Source organism: Anas platyrhynchos, chromosome 2, assembly GCF_047663525.1.
Source record: "Anas platyrhynchos isolate ZD024472 breed Pekin duck chromosome 2, IASCAAS_PekinDuck_T2T, whole genome shotgun sequence".
Classification (NCBI taxonomy): domain Eukaryota; kingdom Metazoa; phylum Chordata; class Aves; order Anseriformes; family Anatidae; genus Anas; species Anas platyrhynchos.
The window spans coordinates 137,591,843-137,615,349 of NC_092588.1; the positions used below are offsets into that span (position 1 = coordinate 137,591,843).

General features: G+C 42.5%; 1 protein-coding gene across 6 annotated transcripts in view; it reads right to left on the reverse strand.

Annotated features, from left to right (window-relative positions):
* Positions 1 to 23,507, reverse strand: part of FAM171A1 (family with sequence similarity 171 member A1) — an 87,291-nt gene that overhangs the window by 38,553 nt on the left and 25,231 nt on the right. The window contains exon 1 of one of the 6 annotated variants that reach the window (XM_038174717.2): positions 6,947 to 6,968. The exons of the other annotated variants lie outside the window; for them this stretch is intronic. The gene's annotated coding sequence lies outside the window, so the exon portion shown is untranslated. Of the gene's footprint in view, positions 1 to 6,946; positions 6,969 to 23,507 lie in introns of those variants that run through there. 6 annotated transcript variants of the gene reach the window in all.

Here is a 23,507-nt window from a genome sequence, read left to right on the forward strand (position 1 = left end):
GTAGCAGCTGTTGCCTTTCTTCAATAGCTATGACTTAAATGCAATGCTGCGCTGAAAAGACCCGGCAGCAGCCCAATGCCTCAACCAAACCACTCCTTGGATTTTTTCCTTCATGGTCCCTTCATTCTCCTAAATGAGAACCTATCTCTTTTTTCTCTTCTCTCCCACTCTCACATTTCTCTTGTTCTTGCCCTCACCTTTGAAAATTCTCTTATTTTTGCATGAACTCCCCTCCCTTGGCTTAGTTCTTTCCACAAGCTGGTAGACAATGTTTTGCAAAATCCCTTTTTATGTCAGGGAAATGTAGCCACTAACAAGCAAGATGCTCATACTCCATGTGCAACTCATTTCTTCATGTGCTGCCCAGAAAAGAGAGCGTGACCTCATTTTCATATGTATTTAAAAACAACACATTAGTTTCTATGGAACGGAACTGGGGATACAGTTCTATTATATTAATACTGCCTATTAGGAAATTAAGAAATTATTTTCATATATATAAGCACTGAACCACCAAGACATAATACCAAGAAGAACAACAAAGAGCTTAACAAAATCTGTCGTGAATTTCAGTAGTGAAATGACACAACTGAGTAAGCTAAGAAACATCATGACAACATAAAATTTACAAAAGGGCATCATGATCTAATACAACCCCTCAAAATATCAGCACCTATTTCCTAAGGGCATTTCAGCTAGAAAGATATTGGGCCCTTTTATAAGCAGAGACCTTCTGTCTGAATCCCAGAGTACAAAAATATAAATATCAGGCAGCCCTGAACAAAAATCCCATTAGAGAAATTCATCATCATCACAGCCCTCGCTTTAGAACTTGGCAATGAAGAATGCCAATTTGGAGGGAATCAGCATGAAATACATTCTAGCTATTAAAGATTTTGGACTTGTTCCCAGTTTTGCATTTAGTAGTGAAAGAAAACAACATATATTGAAAAAACAGCATACATACACTCTGGTGCACACGTATAGAATGCGTCCTTTGAAACCTTGCTTTGCCTAACAAGTAACTTGTGAAATCTTGTGCATATGAAAGGAAGCCGTGTTCATCAGAGGAGAAATGAATATGTATTTACGCATTTACAAACTGTGCATGTATTTACAAATGTTAGGACAAAGAGCAATATAAGTTTTTATTTTCTGAATGTGCAGGGACAACATAGATCTAAAGCCAGATAGCTACGCTGTTAATGTTTCCCACTTTGAACTGCCTAGCAAACAATGTTGAAGAACAGATGTGGCTAAGAATAATGGGTCATGCATTAAAACAAAAGCAAGGAAAGAAGATGAGCTGAATGCTGTGGTTAACAGTATCACTAACATGTAAGTTAGCCTTTTCTAAACCAGTCATACGTAACAAGGAACCAATGAGCTCTGGAATATTAAATACTAATCAAGAAAGAAAACTAGAAAATAATGTAAGTATTAAGCCTATTTAATTCCTTATAGACATGCAAAATTCTAGGACAGAGAATAATACTAAAATTGATCAAGTGATGAAGACAGATCAATACACAAATTTACCTGTGCTCATAAATCCACCTCACTCTCTCAAACAAGAGAGCTAGCCATGGGTATCTCTAGGAAGAAATCCATTTATTCCTCACCCTGTAGCTCCTGCATCCGTCTCATGAGGGTCTCCAAAATGCTCTTTCCAATCTGAAATGATGAAGGCCATAACCCAAGCTGGACGACTGACGTCTTGAAAGGCAAAAGACTGGAACTGCCACTAGATCTCTGGGGCTATTTATCCTCCTCTTTTTTTTTTTTTCTTTTTTTCTTTTTTTTTTTTTTTTCCCTAAGAAGACAGAGAAAATCCTAGCAGCTTGAACAACTCTACATTCTTTTCATGTATTATCTTCACTGACATATGTGTGAAATGTACACAACTTGCTTAAATCAGGGCTTTCTCCCACACAGCAGCTACTTTTTCTTCTTATCTAATGCAGCAGTGAAGTCATGAACACAGAACCTGCATTATCACACTAATTTCCACAGCAATAGCATGACCACAAGCTTTAAACTGGAAATAAATTGTTGAAGAAAAGCCTCTTTCAAACAGAGGCAGTGATAAGAACGATCTATAAAGCAGGATTACCACGAAAACTTACAACTATACAGTAAGCTTCAGAACTGGGATGAGATATTCAGGCACTTTTTCTTAAAGAACGGGAGGCATGCAAAAGGGAAAGAAGCAAACAGAATAAGGACAGCAAATGATCTATGATCAGTCTGACCTCAAATGAGTATGGAGGTCTTAGACTGAAACATTAGCTATACTAAAAGAAGTATTTAATTTTAAAAAGCTGCTTAGAGGACTCATTATTAGCTAAGGAATAAAGTCCTTCAAAGTATCTGGCAAACTTTTCAGCTGGTGCTCTCAACAAAACAGTAGGGATAAAGCATACAGTATTCTTGAGTTTTACAGAATACCACCGCAAGGAGCTCTGACAGAATTAAAGACACATGGACTCAGAGAAGGACACGTACAGGAAGCAAGAAACACAAAGGAGGCAGGGATCTGAAATCACCATGGAAGATGAACTCAGAGAACGTGAACTGCTTATAAGAGTGAGCTTCATTCTGCCACAGCATTGTAGAATCACAGAATGGTTTGGGTTGGAAGGGAAATTAAAGATCACCCAGTCCCAACCCCCTGCCATGGGCAGGGACACCTCCCACCAGACCAGGTTGCCCAAAGCCCCATCCAGCCTGGCCTTGAACATCTGCAGGGATGGGGCATCCACAGCTTCTCTGGGCAGCCTGTGTCAGGGCCTCACCACCCTATGAGTGAAGAATTTCTTCCTAACATCTAATCTAAATCTAACAGCTTTTACTTTAAAGCCATTCCCCCTTGTCCTATCACTACAATCCCTGACAAAGAGTCCCTCCCCAGCTTTCCTGTAGGCCCCCTTGAGGTACTGGAAGGCCGCAATGAGGTCTCCCCAGAGCCTTCTCTTTTCCAGGCTGGACAACCCCAGCTCCCTCAACCTGTCTTCACAGGAGCGGTGCTTCAGCCCTTTAATCACCTTCTTGGCTCTCCTCTGGACCTGCTTTAACAGGTCCATGTCTTTCTTATGCTACCGGCCCCAGAGCTGAGTGCAGGGCTGCAAGATGAGTCTCACGAGAGTGGACTAGACGGAAATAATTGTGATAGTGTTGTCCTTTCTATTATTTACTAAAGCTGGATTATTCTTTTCTTAGATTCTGAAAGAGCTTTGCTTTTTGCTAGTAGCAAGGCCTTGAAGGAAGGAAGCAAGTGCAGTGGTACTGGTGGTTCTTCTCCATGCAGCCAAGCAGAGGCGGCTGAGGTAAGAATTCATCATACTGATGAATTCTGACCGCGCTCATGCCCTGAGACAGGCCAGCCACATTCACAATGGGCTGTGCCTGAGCTGATAGCTCTGCCCAGCATACATGGCTCCTGACCAGTGAATACAGCTCTTTTGGACCTGAGCATGCACATGGTTCCCTGTTGGCTCTCAGGGCCACTCAGACTCACACAGGTAGAGCCAGAGGAATTGTCTGCACCTGCAATGCACGCGTGTCCTACCATCATGTTCTTACAGCAGTGTTTCATGTCCAAGGCAAGAGCTAGTCATGTTAACTGCTTATTTCCAGGAGGTAGACTGCTAGTGAAGATACTCTGTCTGGGTGGGCAAGAAGAATGCCTGCCCCTGCCTAACAGTGCAGCCAGGAATGGGCCACTTAAAGTCATTAAAAAATGTAAGGCACCTGGAAAACCGTGCAACCCTGCCTTCTAGAATCCCAAAGCAAAGTTGGAATAGCAGTTAAGTGGGAATACAGCAAATACAGGGTTAAATTCCATTAAGAGATCAAGGCTGCTGTATCTGTATGGTCAAGCAAGAAACTCTAACCTAAATTTATTTTCTTATATTTATATTCCTTTGTCTTCCTTCAGCAATCACATCTTATTTGTTTTTCAAATGAGAGCAAACCAAAAGTACTAGTTACAGTGAAAACAGCTGCTTAAGAGTAACTCCCAGTTTTCTAGTTCCAAATCTATTGTCAGCTATATAAAGCAAACCAGCATCTCCAAGGTTATCATTTGGGAAAGTGAAATAAAAAAAGACCAAAAAACCCCTTACATGCTAGCATTCCAATCCAGAAGCCCATCTGTCTACTTAATCTGATTTTTTAGATTTTACTAAGTCTAAACTTTCTCTGAGCAATCCTTCCTGTGCCATCTGCTCTATGAACCATGCTGCCTCCTCTGAAATACAAGCAACCTTAAGGCAACTGTTTCTGCAGTTGCAATCCCACTTCTTGGACCCCCAAACCCTCTTTGGATCACTGTGAACTCCCAGTTTGGGAAAGAACTGAACTGATACTATAAACAAACTCCTAAAAAGTGAAAAACACTGTTTTTCATTGTTGTTGCTGTTGTTTTTCAAATAAGCCAGTAACACTATATAGGAAGAAAAATCCCAAGTGCTCTTAGTGATGGCACCCTGTCAGATGTCGCATACTGAAATAAACAGAGAAAAGCGATGACAGCATTTGGGAATCAAAGATTACAATCTTATTTAGGTCCCAATCTTGCAATTTGGTTGCTGTGCACACACCCTTCTGTCAGGCAGACTCCCTCTGACGTCTGCAGGACAGATGATCTCTTTTGGGAGCAGGCTGACACAGGCAGCCGTTACCACTTATCTTTTCCTCTGGGGGTCCCCTATCCGTGGACAATGTCAGGATATTACCAAAGAAAGAGATATTTAAATTATCTAGGTTTTGATTAGAGAAAGAAAACTTCCTGCTCATTTAAAAAAATGCCACTAGGAACTTTATTTAAAATTGCATTCTCCGTGCAGTTCGAGCTTACTGGCAGCATGCCTGTTTTTGAATCCTACATGCCAAATGGATAAGCCTTTCTGCCTCTTAACCTTTCGCCCATGTGCAAGGTCACCCCCTCAGCCAAACAATAGGATTTTAATTTATCTGAGGGAAACCATTTTCCTAGAATAAGGAGTGTTCCACACTCCCTAGCCATGGATGCCAACCCAAGCACTCACATCTTATCTTTCTAACGAATTGCATCAAGAAGTCTCTCCTGACAAACAAACTTCAAAATAGTACCAGAACACATCCATATGAGAAAAAGGAAATGTGCGGGTAAAATCCCTCCAGAAACACACAGGCTCTGGTCTTAATTATTGTGGTCACCTGAAAGTGAGTCTACACGCATCCCCTCACACAGCAAACCCTGCAGTCTCGTAGAGGAGTCACCAGAGAGAAGATGGCAGCACAGCAGAGCTTTCCCCTCTAGCACGAGTGCCCAAGCTTTCACCCTTGTGAGTGTCTGCCACTGACTTCTGTGAAGCCAGACCACGCCGGGGATGGGAGGCAGAGGGTCTGCTTCTGCTTGTCACCTGGACAGAGGCTCTCGATAGGTAACTTTACAAGCTGAAGGGCTGCTGCATGGAATTAGCATGGGATGCCGACAGATCTTGATGCGCACTTCTGAAACGGGTGGGAGGTGTTTATACAGAGAGGCGCCTTCTCTAAATGAGGGAATGAAGACCATGCAAGTTTTTAAGCAGAAGGACTCTTTGGTAAGTATGAGAAGGCAGCAGTAGTACACAAGACAGGTTAGACAAAATATGCTTTAAACTCACCTCAGTAACAGTGCACTGGAAAAGGGCCCTAGAACAACTTAGGAGGACTGCTGCAGTCCCTGCCTCTGGGGAAGAGCAGCACCCAGCAGAAAGATCCTTACTTCCTTCTGTTCACTGCAGGAAGGATTTAGGAAACAGAGGAGTTCACAGAAGAGCCACCTAACAACCCAGGGGAGAAGAAAGCAGTCTGAAGGCCATCTAAGAACCCAACCTCTTCAGAAAGACTGCGAGAGAAGGCTGGGTCACTGCACAACAGGAAACTATAAAGAAGGACAGCTGAGGAGCTTTTACTCTTGCTGACAGAGATGCAGAATCACCCACCAGCTGCACACCAAAATTAAGCAAAATTTAGGTGCCATTTCTTAGCGGGAAGATAATTTGACAAGAGAACTGCTTACTAGAAGGCAGATTCACTACGGCTGACAGCCAGTGGGAAGATTATTTTTTTATTATTATTAAAAAAAATATCACTAATTTTATTTCTAGATGTTTCATGATTATAATTATTGTATAATTTTGGAATTAATCAAATTAATGTTTAATTCTAGAACATTTATGAAGCTAGCCCAAATGATTGTCTTTGGGGCTTTTTTTTAGCACTGCAATCTGAATTTGCTAAATCCTGTTCTGCTTTACAGGCTGTGGGAAAGACTATCAGTACAGTCCTCTGCATGGTCTGAGCTCTTGTAGTGTGAGATTTAATTATAGTTATCACACCTCAAAAGACAGGAAGACATTTTTTTCCTCCAAATGCACAACTGACTGATTTCTGAGTGTGTCATCGCATCCCCAACCCCCAACCCCCCTTGTTCTTCTTCAGAAACAGCAGAAATCTGATGCAATGGGAGCTGCAGAGGCCGATCTCGTAGCTGGTGCAGACAGACCCCTCTGTGAGATGTCTGGTGGATGCACTGGATAATCAGGATCTGGGGTGGTGAAGAAATCTGCTCTCTCAGGTCCCACCTGAGGCTTTTTTTGTCCTCTGCAGCACAGTTTGATTCATCTGCATTTCTCATCTAACATTCCTTGCCACTACAAGTGCCTCAGGCATTGCTGGCACCGCAGCTCATTCCTCTACTGCACAGGAATTTAATTTCCAGGGGACTGAAATGGTTGAGTTTAATTAAAATAACTGGACTCAATACTCAATATTCAAATAAAGCACAGAAGTCTGTGATAGAAAGGTCAGATAGGTTCCCTAATGTCTCTTCAGGTTTTAAAAAAATAAGTTTACTAAAGCATTTAAAAATTAAAATCGATAAATACACTAGTTTATCACAAAATGCATTACTTACCACTGGCAATGCACACATTTTAATAAAAGTGTCACAAAAGGAACTAGAGCACTTCATACCACCTCCAATGACAACCAGGCTCCTACACAACCATGTGCTCAGGGGGGAGGGAGGGGCAGGTAAAGGGTAATAAAATAAAGACATTCATCACACAGGTGTCCAACATTTGAAAGAGGATTTGCATATCCTCACCTTCTAGAGCCTTGAGTATTACCACTAAAATCAATTTCTTGGGGAAAAAAAAAAAAAAAAGATAGGAAACTGCTTTAATTTAAGAAAAAAAAAAAAGAAAAAAAAAGTGAGAGCTATATGCATAATGCCCAGATGAGATCCTGATACCCTATTGTTAAGTGATTAAACAAGCATTTATAATTAACTCAAAACTCACACAGCTATGAAACTCATGAATAGCAATAGTTGCATTAACAGGTCTGCCTTTGATCTCTACAGGAACCATGCACGGTACAAACTAATTTCATTTCCAAACCCTGGATTTCAGGCATGGGATTGTATAAAGATACTGTCATGCCAGTGCAGATGGAAGTTGGGTTTCAAAGCTTTAGCCTGCCACCCGCATAATGTGTTCTTTACAAGACATGAAAAAGTAATCCCAGCATAAAAACCTCTCTTTTTCCTAATAGAGTCCTTTGAAACTCTGTTTGGAGATCAACATGGAATGAAACATTAATGCACTGATATTTTTCAGTTGCTCAGCATTAGGATTCTCCACTGATTCAAACAAGACCACAGCTGATTTTGCAACATCAGCTCTGAGACGTTTCGAGGATAACACGCTGAGCTCAACTGCTGCACAGCTCACAGGGATTTCAAGCCAGCTTTCTACCTACTACATCATCACTCCAGCCTGGGGGAGGGCAGAAAGGGAAAGCTTGTATTTGCTTATCCATGAATGGCTGTGTTTCTTGGAACAGCTTTTTCCCAATTCTATAAATAACAGTATGCATCTGATGAATGCAATTTATAGCAGATATATTTCATGTTTAATTGAACCTGTGTATGTGTAATGGGGCAGGGAGGGGACAAGCACTTTTAGCTTATTTCCATGTAACATTAATTTCAGATTTAATCTCTACTTATTTCCTAAACCTGTTGTGAAAGCGGAGCTGGATGTGATTTCGGAAGTGTATTTTTAGGGTTTTTGTTTGTTTGTTTGTTTTTCACAAGCCACTAGCAATTCAAACAAACCCAGCTGAAGTGCCTCTCTGCATCCCCGACGGAGCAAGCCGCCTTCCAGTTCCACCTGAGCACTCCACCGACGTCAGCTCATAAACACACAGAGGCAAATTCCTGCATTAAAATTTTATCTAGGCGCTTGCACACTCTCTTTTTTCAAGTAACTAAGTAGTCAATTTATATGCACTTCACTCCTTGAAGAGGTTATCCCCAGCTGGCAGACAGGCAAATTAAGCAGGGGTGAAGCTGCACATGGTTAAAAACCCCGATGCTCCAGCCTAGCTCCTTGGAGCTCTGCGGGCTGCAGCTGAGCTGCTCCAACACAGCCTGGGCAAACCCAGGAGCATCCCTTCCCCTCCCACTTCCACAGCCCAGGCTCTGGCTCTTTTTTTTTGAGTTGCTCTGCTCTCTGCTGAACCCCTCATCGCGCCGATCCCATGGACCAACCCAGCAAACCACCAGCCTAACCAAATGAATTGTTTGCTGCCAGGTTCACGCTGAACCGCTGAAGCAAAGCAGCCGCGAGTGCCAAGATCAACAGAGCGGGCAGGTGTGGGGGTGTAGAGGCACCGAGTCTTCTGGCCAAGCCTAATACTGGGGAGGAAAGGAGAAGCAGGACCACCCCTCCTGGCTCCCCAGCAATTAGGTCACGGCAGCTATACCACCCTGAGAGTCCTCCTCAAGGGACTGCAACTACGTGGCCGCGTTGGAGCGATGCCGGCCGCTGTCCTCGTTTGGACCCGCTGTAGGTCAGTATTTGACACCAGCAGTTGCAGCAGGTCTTTATTCTGAGTTAGTCCCAAATAAAAACTGCATACCTGCACCACAGCAATGACACCCCGCTCCCATAAGGACAGGCTGCTTGTGACAGCGACAGGGAGAGGTTAGGAATGGAGCTGTGAAGACTTTCTCAAGGGGAATGTGCAGCTTTCAGAACCTCTCCTGAGCTCTCAGAAGCCTCTACAGCCACAGCTGGCATTGCTGTCTGGGGACACGGCTGCTGTCAATTCTTCCTAACCCTAAAAAGCATGCCTTCACTACGTGCCAGTTGCCATGACTTCTTTTGGTTTTCTTCTCACTACGGCACTAGGATTAATTGGCCCCAGCTTGTCTAAAATGAAACTTTGGTGTCCTCCAGAAACATATATTCTAAATCCAAATTTTTAAGATCTTTCTGTTCCAAACAACATTTATATATCCTCTTGGAATAATTAAAAAATAACCCATGATCTAGTCTTCTAGATAATTAACAAGGACCCACTACAGCTCCCTTCCTCCTGGTACCAGAAAGCATCCCCAGCCTGACACACGGCCATTTGCCATTACCCTTTGTTTACTCCTTCATCCAATCTCAATCATGCAGAAGCAGCTTTCTTATCCAAGTCAATTATTTTTTTTAATTAATATTTTGCACTGGGCTGCTGTACTGTCTGCATTTTAGCTCCGCTGACTGCATATATATGCAGAGCACAACAACTGACTCAGCAACCAAAGCCTGCTTCGGTTTAAATTATCCCAACAGCCACGGTGATCTTAATTCTTGGCAGAGGGATTAATTTTATAGCTGTTAAAATTTCGTAAGAGAAAAATTACTCATCAGACTGAAATTGTGAACTTTTGAAAATCCCTTTCTATTCCCCTGCACTTGAAGTCAATTACGTAAATCGGCGGTTATTGGCTCTTTCAGAAGTTCACAGTCATAGCTGGGATGTACAGTTATAATTACACTTGCCACACTCATTTTCCTTACAAGTTTGCTTTCTATAAAAACACAAACCAAAACCAGCCAGGGTTTTGTTATGCTACTTTATATTGTTGTCCGTGACTGGGAAGACCACCAGAGCACACCTCAGTAGTTTTGGGTCGCCTTGCACCTCTGACTCTCTGTGGTGCTTGTCACGGTCCCACAGCTACAACTGCAGATGGGAAATGAAGGTTTTTAGCCTGCCAGTCCATGGTGCAGGCTTGGGGGATCTGCAGAAGCGACTGGGAGAAGCAAGGTCCTCTCGGCTGTGGAACCATCCCCTCTAGGTGGGGTCTGAAGGAGGTGGCACTCCACTGAAAGGTTCCTGGGGTTCACAGATCAAAATGTTGAAAACCAGTGAACCACACAGCATTAATGAGTCATCAAACAAATCTGTGAACTCTCAGTCCTCTTTAGAGATAATCTCAACATAAAATGCTGTGACTGACCAAGAAACACATACAAAGGAAGAAGGCTCAGGGGAGACTGGCAAGGGCAATGCGCTCATGAAGCCCAGGGAATAATGCAGGGTGTGACTGACCACAGCTGCTGCAAACAAAACTGACTTCACCTCAACCCAAATGGGACTGGGGGGTGGCCCTGGTTTTAGATAAACAGCTATGTCAGTTAAGTGGACCAACTGACTGCATCGCAGATGAGTAGATGAAATCTTTCTTCCTGAGTTCATTAGAGGAGTATGAACGTCAACTTGAGTTTGCTGGGCCAGCACAGGGAAATACATACACAGCTCAGCCCAATGCAGAGTATAAAAATCGAAGAACTAACAAAAAGAAATTGATGTGAGCAATGGACTTGAGCTACTTTCAACCCATGTTTGCCTTGTAGCAAGTGGGGACACCCAGCATTAACAGGGATCGATCACATCGGTGTTGTGATTGACCTTACTGCCACTGCTCTAATTTGCTATTTGCTAAGCGTAGTTTACATTTGTATTGTGATTTCAGTATATTTTGAATGACTCTGCTAAATCAGTAATTCCATATAACATCAAATATCTTCAAATACATGAACCCGGTATAAACAGGGTATAAACATTATACTCTCCGTGTGTGGAATATCTGAAAGAACCCGCCCAGAGCACTGGGCTCTGAGAAATGCTCTTATAATTTACTAGTTTGTCCATTTGACAGTAGAAAGGGGCTACTCCTTATGCTTTGGCACAAACCCACTCCAGTTATTTATAGCTGTAAACATCGCTGTGCTTAACCTCCCTCCCACAAACAGATTCTCTCATTCTTTCATTTCGTGTCGTCTGCTTCCTATAGCGGTGCTGCAAAACACATCTGTTTAACAGCAACACTACCGCTAAGGGCTGCTGGCATTTTCGCTTTGACAAATACATCCACTTTCCCATTAACAAGGAGATACGTGTAACTGAAAACATTCCCCTGGCTCTCTGCTCCCTTGGCGCAGGCGTCAACAGGAATATTTTGTAGGCCATTTAGGCTATGCATTAAGCTCACATCTTAAAGTATTAGGCTGGTTTAAACAACCAGCTGTATGTTTGGAAAGAGTCCTACTGCGTACCAGCAATACTTACAGGGGAAGCAGGAGGAAGAAATTCCTGAATAGCCAGGTCATATGGACACTAAATGGGCAACCAGAAGTTGTATGAACAGGATGCACTGGGGGGGTTATAAGTAAATGGATAAGTACACAGCGAAGATCAATAATTGATACTGAAAGTGCAAAATATGCTCTATTATGTTCTAACTAAGATGAATATAAGGTTATAGGTTAAGGGTTCATTAACTTTATGCATACACACATATATGAATACTAAACTGAAAATACCTGGTGCAGCTAATTATAATAAAAATGACAGCGTTTACTTAAAAGCTTCCTTGACTCTACTGCTCCACACCACTGCCCTGAAAACCACTCTAATGTGGGTTTACAGAGACCTTCTTGAAGCTAAGAAAATATGTATTTCACACAGGGATATAATCTGTGTTTGTTGGTTTGTTGTTGTCCTTGTTTGCAATTAATTCTGTTCTCACGGTGATGAAAGAACTGGTAAGAAAAACAACCATATACAACAGTTAACCAATATTGTAAGTGAACCATCCCAATAAATTAAAAACCTGTCCCAGCACATTCAGGCATAAAAACAATTGTGCTAAGTACTTGGGGAGTGCTAACCACTTTTTAAATATGTAAAATATAGATGCAGACTCATCATCTTTCTTTCTGAAATGTATCAGCTTTAGGAAATCTATAAATACTGTCTTTTTTTTTTAGCAATAAATTCAGTACCATTTCATGCTACGTATTACTTTATTTGACACCCACTTCCCTGAACTGCCATACATTTCATTTTAAAGTTCAGATAATTTCTACATGTTCAGAGATTTGGGAAATTAACATTCCGCAGCACCAAAATTCTTTCTGCTTTGCTGAACATATGTTCTGAATCAAAATTACTCTGCACTTTTTTTTTCTCCCTCTTCACATTAGGCCCTGGGAAAAAAATACAGGCAGCCCAGTGTCTCCATGTATACACACACACTCAACCCCGAGCAAGAGGTTTTACAGGAAAGCTGATGTATTTACTTCAACAATTGGTCTAATAACCCAAATGGCCAGTTGTTCTCTTGAGGTTACCAAATTACTTAAAGGAACAGTAAAATGCCAGGGGATTGTTCAAAAGCAGTCAGAATTCCCAGGCAGCCCCATCCTACTGTGCTAGCACTGCAGAGACATCCAGCCACCACTCGGTAGAGCACAACATGCATCATTTTAAAGAGACGTGAGGAAATCCAGCAGCATTTATCCAGTGGGAAGGGGATGTCTGCTCCCAGGATGCTGACGACCAGCTGAGGTGCCTCGGATATTGACACAGAGAAAAGGATTTTGGCTCCATCCCTCCTGCAAGGTAACAGCCAACGCAGCACAGCGAAACAGTGACAGCTCCAACGCTACCACGCTGCAAACAAACTGTACGGGTACATTAACATTCCCTACCCACACATGTGGGTGCAGTACCAGGGAGACAAAATAATTCAAAATCAATTTCTAATTGCCTTAAATTGTATCGTAAAACAACGTATCTGTAGACTCAAGTTTCTCCCAGAAAGGGCTGAGCTACGCCGATCTTAAGATGCTAAATGTGAGCAACGAGGATTTCGACTTCAACTTTGAACCACTCAATGAGATGCTCCCAGCTGAGTGAGTAGTTACATAAAGGGAGGCAAGTAACAATCATTAATAGCTAATATTACTGAAGAAAACCTTAAGTTAGTATTTCTGGTGATTAATATAAGATTTAGCTGATAATATTTTGTGGTTATGTTCATGTGGACCGCAAACTCCTTGGGATGTTAAGTAGCATGTAATATGCACGATAATCACTCAGCTAAGTACAGACACTCTTGCTACACTCACTTAAAACATGTGCTGATTCTTATGTTACCTGTGGTATCCAAAGCCAAGCAAAATAAATTTTGCACTTTTTCAGTGGATACGCTTTATATAAAACACTGCAGTCTACTTTGGAGGCTGCTATTGAACTTCGTATTTGTTTCTGCCACATAAAGACTGCAGTGAGGTGGGTGGAATTTCTTAAAATCTCTTTTGAACCAGGCAACTCAGTGAACGTATTTTCTAGAGCCACTGCTCCTATTCCCTTGGAAGAAAGGACTTTTACAAAATCAAATAGGTAAAGCACAGTGGGTGAGATTTCATGATTCACTTCCTAGGGATGCAGTGCTTAACTTGCAACCAGAACAGACAGCTTTGCAGGCCGTAAGTTAGTTTTGTACCATGCCTATTGTTTTCCACAAATTAGATGGTTTTCCTGGCCAAATTCCTTGGGGACTGTCTGCTGTATCACCCATAACAAAGCCTAGACTGAAGATGTGTGGCCTTGGCCTTGAGAGCTCCCTCATTTCTGCTGCCCAGGCTGCATTGGAGAGCATGGGAAAGGGGCTGCAAGAGGCTGAGCCAGGACCAGTTGCAGAGCATCCTCCCCAGCCCAGGCTCCTGGCACAGCCTAAGGTGCACAAGGCTGAGGTCTCACCCAGGGATCCTCATCTGGGCTATTTTTCACTCCTGTGCTGAGGTCTCACTTGGCTTAAAACTATTGCCTCTTACCTGATGAGAGGCTGCTGTAGTAACTTGGACATGTAGTACCTCAGCTTTAAGCTTTCAGAGCTGTTTGTCAAACACCTTGCTTCACATTTAGGTACCTTTGCCCTGCTGTCCTCCTACTCCCAAACTCCATCGCATACCGATACACATTTTTCTTGTTTTTGTTTTTAAGTGAAAAGACATAAAAGTAAGCTCTGCTAGAGATATATCCAATCAAGTGGTTAAATGTAAACACCTGAAATAACTGCATTTACACTACAGTAATACATTTGAAGCCCCATTCTGTCAAATAGTAATTACAACCAATTACAACAAATATGCTTAAACAGCAGTACTGCTACAGTTAAAAAAAGCAAGACACACATTTTACATTTGTCTCTGCAAGACTTTGAAACAACCCATCTCAACTTTCATATGAGGTTGTACCAATTAACAGCGAAAAAAAAGTTCAGAAGTTCATAGTACAAAACCACAGAAATTTTAATATATTTATTTATTTATTTTAATATAAAATGGTGCGACCATGAGGAGCCATGGAAGACCACTTGATACACCCCAGAACAGTGCCAGCCCCCTCCTCCCCAAGTGTCCTGGAGTTCCTGCACCCAAGGCGAGGAAGCAGCGGGTCTAGCAGACTCAACAAAAGCAGCAGCATCTCCTCATTTAGTGTGGGCAGCCCTAATTACCCTCATATATCACTCATTTGCAACAGTTAACAGATGGGTAACTTGACCTACTCCTTTCAAGGAAAGCAATCATCCGTCCATCAGCCTGTTTCGATTTTGTGGCAGTGTTTCTCAGGCTTCATACCAGGCCGTAGAAACTACAAATCAGTCTAAGAGACTCATGAATGACACCTGAAGAAGAGCAAGTCTTAGTAAATCTTACCAGTGTTATAATGGAAATTTTACCATTAATGGCATTTTTCATATTGTTTAATAGGATCTGTAAAAGCAAGAAGGGTGGAGACGATTGCTGGATGATAACTGAAGTCTCTTACAGTGACAGCAGGGCTGCTTCTTGCTTTGGGGTCTTGGGCCAGAACACCTTGGCCTTGTGACTCCCATTTCCCTGCTCTTTTTGGGATCACTGGCTGCCTTTCATTTATTACAGCAGCTGGCTCTTTCAGATCTTCCTACGCACGTGGGGTTTGTATATGCAAAATATCATCTCCCCCTGGACAGGGAAGGACGAAAAAACACAGCTGAGTGTTTCAGGCTGCTGTCTTTGATTTGCACAGGACTAAGGCGCTGCTGTGTCCAAGAGGCCCGAGTCCCAGGGCTGTGCACAGCCAGTGCTGCCGCGGGGCCAGGCCACACAGTGGGGCCGGGGCTGTGCTCTCCTGTGGTGCCCCCCGTTCCTCTGGGTCCCTCACCCCCACGGGCTGCCACCCTCACCCTGCCATCTCAGCTGTCAGCTAGCCAGAACAGAAGGCAGAGGGGAAAATAATAATAAAAAAATACAACGCTTTGACTTCTCCCTTCTCACCAGTCAAGACAGGCTTGAAGAGACACAAGCACTTCCCTACCCACACGGTGTGACCCGATGCTGCTCAGGGATGGGGGAATGCTCCAGGCATCCCCTCCGTCCCCCTGAGGGGCTGGCTGATTCATCCACATTGTGCAGGCATCAAAAACAGCAGCAGGGTACAGGGCTGGAGGTGTATTGAACAACAGGCCCGGAGCATGCTAAAACGCTGCTTTCAGTCTTCTGCAATGCGACCCAGGGGAATTGCTCAGCTCTCAGGCCTGGACACACTGCTCCGATGGATCCCTCCTGTGCTGGGAGGACGCCTAGGAGTGCGCCATCCCCTCTGGCTCCAGCAGCTGGCTTCCCACAAGATGAAATTTGGAGTAGCTGTAACCCATCTGGGCTCTGCCCCGGCCAGAACTGCAAGGCACACGAGGGACTTATCATACGTATAGAATCACAGAATAGCCCGAGTTGGAAGGGACCCATAAGGATCATCGAGTCCAACTCCAGGCACCTCACAGGTCTACCCAAAATTTTAGACCATGTGACTAAGTGCACAGTCCAAACGCTTCTTAAATTCAGACAGGCTTCTCCTCGTCTGAAGCCTCAGCGCAGCTCGTGTGACAGCACCCAGCATCTGGGACATCGCCACCATTTGGAGGATAAGACCAGAGCAAGTTCCAAAAAGCATCTAACATTAACATGGCTTCTGCAAACAGCGACATAAACCATACAGTAAGCTACTAAGTGGTAGAAGACAGTCTGCACATTGCTTTATGGGTGGAAAAATAAAAAAAATAATCAAATGGAGCAGTGGTGGAAGACATGTCATCAGTCAGATATGAAGCACAATGAAAAGGGAAAATAACAAAATGCATACCCTTAAACACAATAGGCCAGTCATAGCTGCTTTCTCTATCCCTCCATAAGTCTAAAACTTTTCATGTTTTCATAGTCTTAAATGACCACAGATTTTTTTTTTTTTATTAGTTTGTGTTCTTTATAGCCAGTAAAATATTTGCTAGCTTTTACACAGAAATTTTTTTCCTAACAAGTTTTATTTGAAGTGCTCACTGTTGCTGCAGAAGACAACTGTTGGACTCTCTCTCTGGACTCTACTTCCAGAACTGCAAACTTTAACAAGTCCAGAAAAGGAAGTTTCTGAATAGTCTGTACACACCTCCATGATACCAGAGACTGCAGGGATTCACGCTCCTATGTCACCAGCATACTTTTGGGAAAAAGCCAAGCAACATCTGGAGTATAAGGTTAGGCTCCTATTTTTAAATGCTCTGTACATGTAGCAATCTAGTTCTTAATTGTTCACATGGTTAGTACATGAAGAACAAATTTTAACACACTAATCCAATTTTACTTCAAAGGGTCAGCGACCATATGGAATACACAAAGTGTTTATCAGATAGTTGTTTAGTTCTGCGTTTGTGTCCGGCTACCAGGCTGCCATAAAGAAGGCCCCAGAAAAGGATGTTTTTAAGGAACAAGCACACGAACAACAGCATCAAGGCTACTGAGTCAAAGTGTGAGCAGAATTGCCTATTGTACCAAAGTTCTGCAGACTTAGAGACTAGATTGGCAGTATTTCAGCTTCTGCTTTAATGGGATTTTTAAGATTCAGAAGCACCATTAGTGAGAATAGAATCCTAAAATCCTAGATTGGTATTTACAGTTCAGGCACAGTGAAAAAAAGACTCCTTCCACCACATAACTTATCTTAAAAACAACAACAAAAAAGCAAACAAGCAAAAAGAAACCAAAACCAAACCACATGATGTGTATGAAACTGAATTCCAGGAGTACCAGTTTAATAGCAGCGTTAACCCAGGAAAAAACAGCTGTGGGGTGCACCAGCTCGCTGCACCCCTCCCATTTCCAGCCTGGGCTCTGCCCAGACTTGGAGACAGAGGCAGGTTGGAAGGAAAGGAAGAAAAGCTGAAAATACTCCTGGGGTTTGAGGGAACAGACCACCAGCAGATGTGGAAAAGTTTCTTAGCTCTGGACACTCCTTGTGCTGCACTGCACATCCAGCCAGTGTGCTCCTTCCTACATCACTCTTCCACGGAGGCATTGCAGAGGCACTGTGGTGTTACACGTGGGACCAAAGGATTCGCAGGTGACTGCGAAGGAATGGCCCTATTAACCTCCTCTGCCCCCTTCCCCCCTTCCTTTTAATAAAGGACTTGATGTTTTGGGAACTGCGTGGTGACCACATGCAAGTATTTTTCCATTGTGCTGCAGGGGAGGCTGCCTCCCCAGCAAGCACGCTCACAGTGGCTCTTTTATTCACAGTGGGCTGGCAGCCGGGTGAGTGGGCTGAGGATGACAACCTCCTTGCGAGAACAAGGAGGAAGCTGGAGAAACACTAATTGTTGCCTTCGTTTTCGCTGCACAACCCCTCCTCTGCCTGCTTCAGGAGGCAGCTCTTGCCCTGCTGGGGCCAAAATGCAGAGACCCAGCAGCAGAGTGAGGACCGGGAACCACTCCTCCTCTAACACCTGGTGGGTTCACCATGCAAGTCCCAAAGACAGACCGAGGCCCTTCTCTTTAATCAAAAAAGTGACAAAAAACACCACAAAACTCGAATTTCCTGCTCCCAAGAGATCCTTGCTTTCTCAGCAGGGCTTTAGACTGACCAGGAGCCTCATAAAGCTACTGAGAACCTTGGTGGAAATGAAAGGTTCCTGCTTGGTTTAGGCTAACTTTGCACAGAGAAGATGCTGCCTTCTTTTTCCTTCATGAGTAACAGGAATGTTGAAGGGCAAAGAGAGGCTACACAGATCACCGAGACATCTAATTATGCTTTGCTTTTAAACTTGCAAGAGATTTGCAGCTTTTTGACAAGCCTACAAGGATACAGCGTTTTAACTTCTGCATCACAAACTTTCACAGCCGATACCCTGACAGCTAGCAAAACAGGTAATAGCTTGCTGAGACTTCGCAATGTATAAAATTCAGTCTGTGGGTGGTGTTTCTAAAGCAGCAGTCTTCCTCCTGAGAAGGTTCCTATTGCATCCCTTGGTTATAGGGAGGAGAACAAAATAGCTCACCACAGCAGGACATGCACTAATAGCCCGCTTCTGCACACCAAGTGCTTTTGTCATGCTCCGTGCCAGAGGCAGAGTAAAACACAGACACCACAGGAATTCACTGCATTTTATTAATGTACACCCTCGTATCGTTTACAGCTATTAGTGAAACTACCACACTGCAGATCTTAAAATTATATTTTCCTGTGCAGTAGAAGGAAAGAATGTTTAAGAGGAGTCACTTATTTAAAAGGGAAAAAAAAATTACATGTGAAGTTTATAATGTCTTCAACTTAAGAAAGATTCTAGACAAGGTGGAGTTGAAACATCCAAAAATTAGAGTATCCCTTAGTTTCAGTGGCTCCTACAAAACTTTGTTTTATGCATTATATCCTTTGTGCATTCCACCCTCAATAGAAGTGTTGGCTCAGATGCCTAAAGGACAGCGAGGACTAACTTCCTTGCAGTTAAATCAAGAAACCACAGTTTCCACTTCATGTGGGCTTTGTTTCAGGGCTAGAACACTTGATCATATGGTATTAATATAGAGCTAAAAATCCCGATCAGAAAGGCCTTCATCATACCATGACTTTAGACAAACTTTAGTTCAGTACCACTCTGTCTGGTGGTTGCTTAATTATAAATGGCAAGCAAAATCTCATTGTACCTAACATTTTTGGGGACTGGAAGGTTCTAGCTCAAACAAACAAACAAACAAAACCCACAGAATATTTATTCAGTATCGTATAAACACAACATGTTTGAGAATTAAAATGTCAGACCTCAAGATGGATCCAGCAACGTGGTGTGGCTGCTTGAACCCCCCATCCATGCATGGCATGGTTTTCCCGTTGTCAGCCAGACACCATGTGCAGTGGACAGAGTGCCACGAGCAGGACGATGGTGCCGCAGCTGTCTTACTTGGGCTGCCCTCCAGCCCCTCCGAGGTTTTCCCCCTTGGCTATGGCCCCTCCAAGCTCTGGAGGTTTCGTCTCCAGAAGAAAGCAACAGGACTGTTCGATGCAGGACTGCTGCTCCCTGGCATCTGACTTACCTTTCAGATCTTCTGACTTATTCTGACTCCTTTTCTTTGCAGATCCAAAGTGCTGCAATTACCAGATAAAGCTCTAAAAGCATAAAAATCCTGTAATTTAGACATAATAAGGAGGTTTTACACCACCTATTTTAGGCTGCCAGAAGCATTTAAATCCAGTATCTTCAGGGAAGATCACCATTTTCTGCACTGGCAATGCATGGAATACACTCCTTATTTTGGTACTCTGCTTTGCAAGCCAGTTAAATGCCCATGTTACCTTCAAATTAATATGCAAAATCATTCCATGTACATGAAGATATATGCAGAAATATGCATATGCATCTACAGGAAGATATTTGCAGAAAAATCACGTGGCAATTAAGAAAAAAGTTTATGGTCAGATAGTCTAAGAAGTACTTGGTACGAAAAGAGAAGCTGATTAACAAAGCAGAATTCCCTTTAGTTGGCTCGAATTCAGCTGTGTTCATTTATTTAACAGATGTCATAGATGGCAGACCATTATTTGTCAGTTTAGAGCAATTTCACAAAGCAGTCTTTAACCCCCAGTGGTATTATCTCCTTTTGCTTTCTGACCACTACAAAGTGGCTAAAGATGTAGTTGCTCAGCCTGTTATCAATGCTGATACCACTGTCAGGGTGAAAGCAATGCATAAAACCCACATTGCTGTCCAGGAAAATCATCTTCTAATTAAGAGAACACACGGAGGCAACAAATTTAAGGGATAACTAACTCTTGTCTTCAGATGGTTGAATTCCAACTTGCCTAGGATCTTCATAAATCAATCCACAAGCATACTGATACAAACAAATCTACCTATAAAATTAAGGTTCCTGCATTTTACATGTTCTCTTCTCCTTTTAATTACACCTAAATAATAACGTTAAGATTTTACTCAAGATGTATACAGTCCCATACCTTGCAACCACGTGTTTTTGCCTGCTGTCCACTGTGTTTAGAAGAGAAAGCAAAGTAGATGCTGTATGATTTTATATAGCAAGAAACACTCCTTGCACAAATTGTGCAGCAATAAGTTATCTTATTCTAAACCATCTTGAAAGAGTGATCTTGCCGAAAGACGTCCTTTGAGAAAATACAATGAGAGAGTAGTATGGAAAAGATATAACACTAAAGCAGGCTGGAAACTAGTTTAAAAAGCAATCTGTTTTTTCTTCCATGCTTAACAGAGAACATTATCATCATCAAACCACTTTTTAAAATCAATCAGTTTCCATTTCTCCTTGGAGTGCTTTCATCCCAATGCCTCCTCAAGATCTTTCCAATAATGACTGCATTTGCACCTCAATTTCAGTTGACATTTGAGTTCCCCTACTGGATAAATGTTAGCTGAGGGTAAAGCACATTACTTAACAGTTCTTATACGTGAATATAATGCATCCCCTTAATTACAGCTAATCTGCCCTCACTGCCACCCTGCTCTCCCCAAAAAAAGCCTCGCCACAAGCAGAAGCCAGAGCTGTAACAGTGCATTCGTTTACCACGGTGTCGGAAACAAAGGATAGTAGTGGGCAAGCTTTCAAAATCCAAATTCCTCTACTGTGAGAGTCCTCCTGTTTTCAATCTGTTACAGTCAAATGCCCATGCTCATTAAAAGCATGTTTCGCACAAACAGTCCTTAAAGAGCAGTGAAATGGTCACTTTCAAGTAAAGTTAACGTGGTTGCTCACAAGTCAACATGGTATCACCTTTTCTCTTGGTTGTATGGGGATGCAAAAAGATCACCAGTTACCTGCCAAGAATAACAGAACAACCAAACCCACAGTGCTTAATCATATACGTTTTTTTTTCCCCAAATACCACATACAATCTTTCACGTGTAGCCAACTTGAATTGGCTTGGATTACTCCCTTGTTTTTTCAGCACTTTATTCATTTTTAAGGCTGTTAACTGATTTAAGGTCATTATGGTAAATGATCAAAACTTCCCCAATTTTGGTAAACATTTAGGAAAGTTATTGGATGTATGCCTTTAATTAGACTTTCTATTTCAACTTAGAAAAGGCTCCCTAATGACATTAGTATACACTTATAAGCTACAGGGCTCGTGTGACTTCAGGCAACCTATTTTTGGAAGGGTGGAAGGAAAACCAAAACCACCTATGACAGTGAAGAAAGTGCCATTTATTTCTTCAGATTTATTTTTTCTTTTCCAATGACCTGCATCAATATTTGCTTGAAGAAAAAGGGTTTTTGGTTTTTGTTTTTCCCCCAGGTATACACTACACAAAAGTACTGTGGCTCCCAACCCTGTCTGCTTTTGAGCATTGCATAGGCAAAAGGGACACGAGGAACGGATGTGCAGTTTCCTTTTCCTGAGGACAGAAACTTTCTCTTGGCATGCATCACTGAAAAACAGCCTTAATGCAATTCATCCCATACAAGTAAAGCACACAGGATTTTGAGGCATAATTCCATTACTTTTCCATTTTTTAAACTGCTCACGTTTGTGGTATTTTGGTATTTGAAGCCACAATTTGCAAAGGCCAGAACCCCATATCCAGATGTATCAGAATTACTTCATGTTCCTTCTGCAACAGTACACAGATGCCATCCAATTTGGGACTCCAGACCATTGCAACACACAACATAAAAGGGATTAGCATCAAAGAAAGCATTAAGGCAACCCTTTTCTCCAAAAGAAGTTTGGTTAGATCTAAAGAGTCTGCAGGTCTATCAGTTCAGCATCTCTCTTGCTTTGCCACTTTATCCGTGCTACCTGAATACGACAACGTGGTCCAGATCGAAGGAATGTGAATGAATGTTAACAGTCATGGCTACTTCACAGAAATCTCTCCTTGTAGCACCCTCACGATCCTATGAAGCAATTCTCCAACCGTGCAGGAAGTACCTTTATAAAGAGAGCTTTATGTCCTGGATTCAGGATTGCTACTGGTTATTGCATTTTCGAAGCCCTGGCTTGTTACTTTTAGTAACAAGTAACAAGTGTGTGTGTAAGGAGAAAAGATGTAAATGTGAAGGAGGAGAGAAACCTGATACAAACAGTGATACACGATGACCTTCATGAGGCTCCACATAAGATTCTGGATCAGTCTAAACATCCTTCATTTTTATCCAGATAAGAAGATCTACTCCTTCCCTCTTGTCTTAGGCCCACCTACAGGCCAACAACCCTTTTCCACCATAGCAATGTCATTTACCCAGCAAGAAGCAAACAGTTGAGCCACTCCTTAATTTTTTTCAAACCGCCATCAATCTGGCTTGAACTCTAAAAATTTGTGTACTTTATATGCATGTTTTATTACCAATGGACAAGACGGTGCTTAGTATCACTGCAATACCTACAGCATCACTGCAATGTCTACAGTACGTCCACCAGACCTACGAGAGCTCCGTACAGTTGGGTAGATGAGCAGTCATTGCAATTACCTAAGAGCACAATAACTTTCAGTTCACATCCTTGGTTATCAGACAGAAGTGTCTGAAAATGTGTCTGCTGGAATGAACCTTTGCTTAGTTACAAAAACATATCAGTAGTCCTCACGTCTACTGTGTAGGTCCACATCCCTGTTATGAATCATGATAGTTGTTTTAGTGCCTTTAAATATAAACTTTTCCATATCCCACATCCTAATCCTCTTGCCAGGGAATTTAAATTCATCAGGTAAGAACAAGACCAAAGCGAACACAATTACTGGTGTAGGAAAGAACTGGAGATCCCAGATGTGGTCACTGAACCAGGGGGAGGTTGTTATCTTCTTGAGTCATAAAGCAAATGAAAGGGTCTTTTTCTCAAGATTAAAAAGAAAACAACAACCAAACATACCTATCAGATAACAAAAAGCTATCTTCCGTGCAGTTCCAGAAGCGTATGAAGTCGAGCTCAATATAAGTCACTGTCAAGTGTGGTAACTTTTATCTTGACAGCAAAAGCAACATCTATAATGGAGCATGAATTATCGT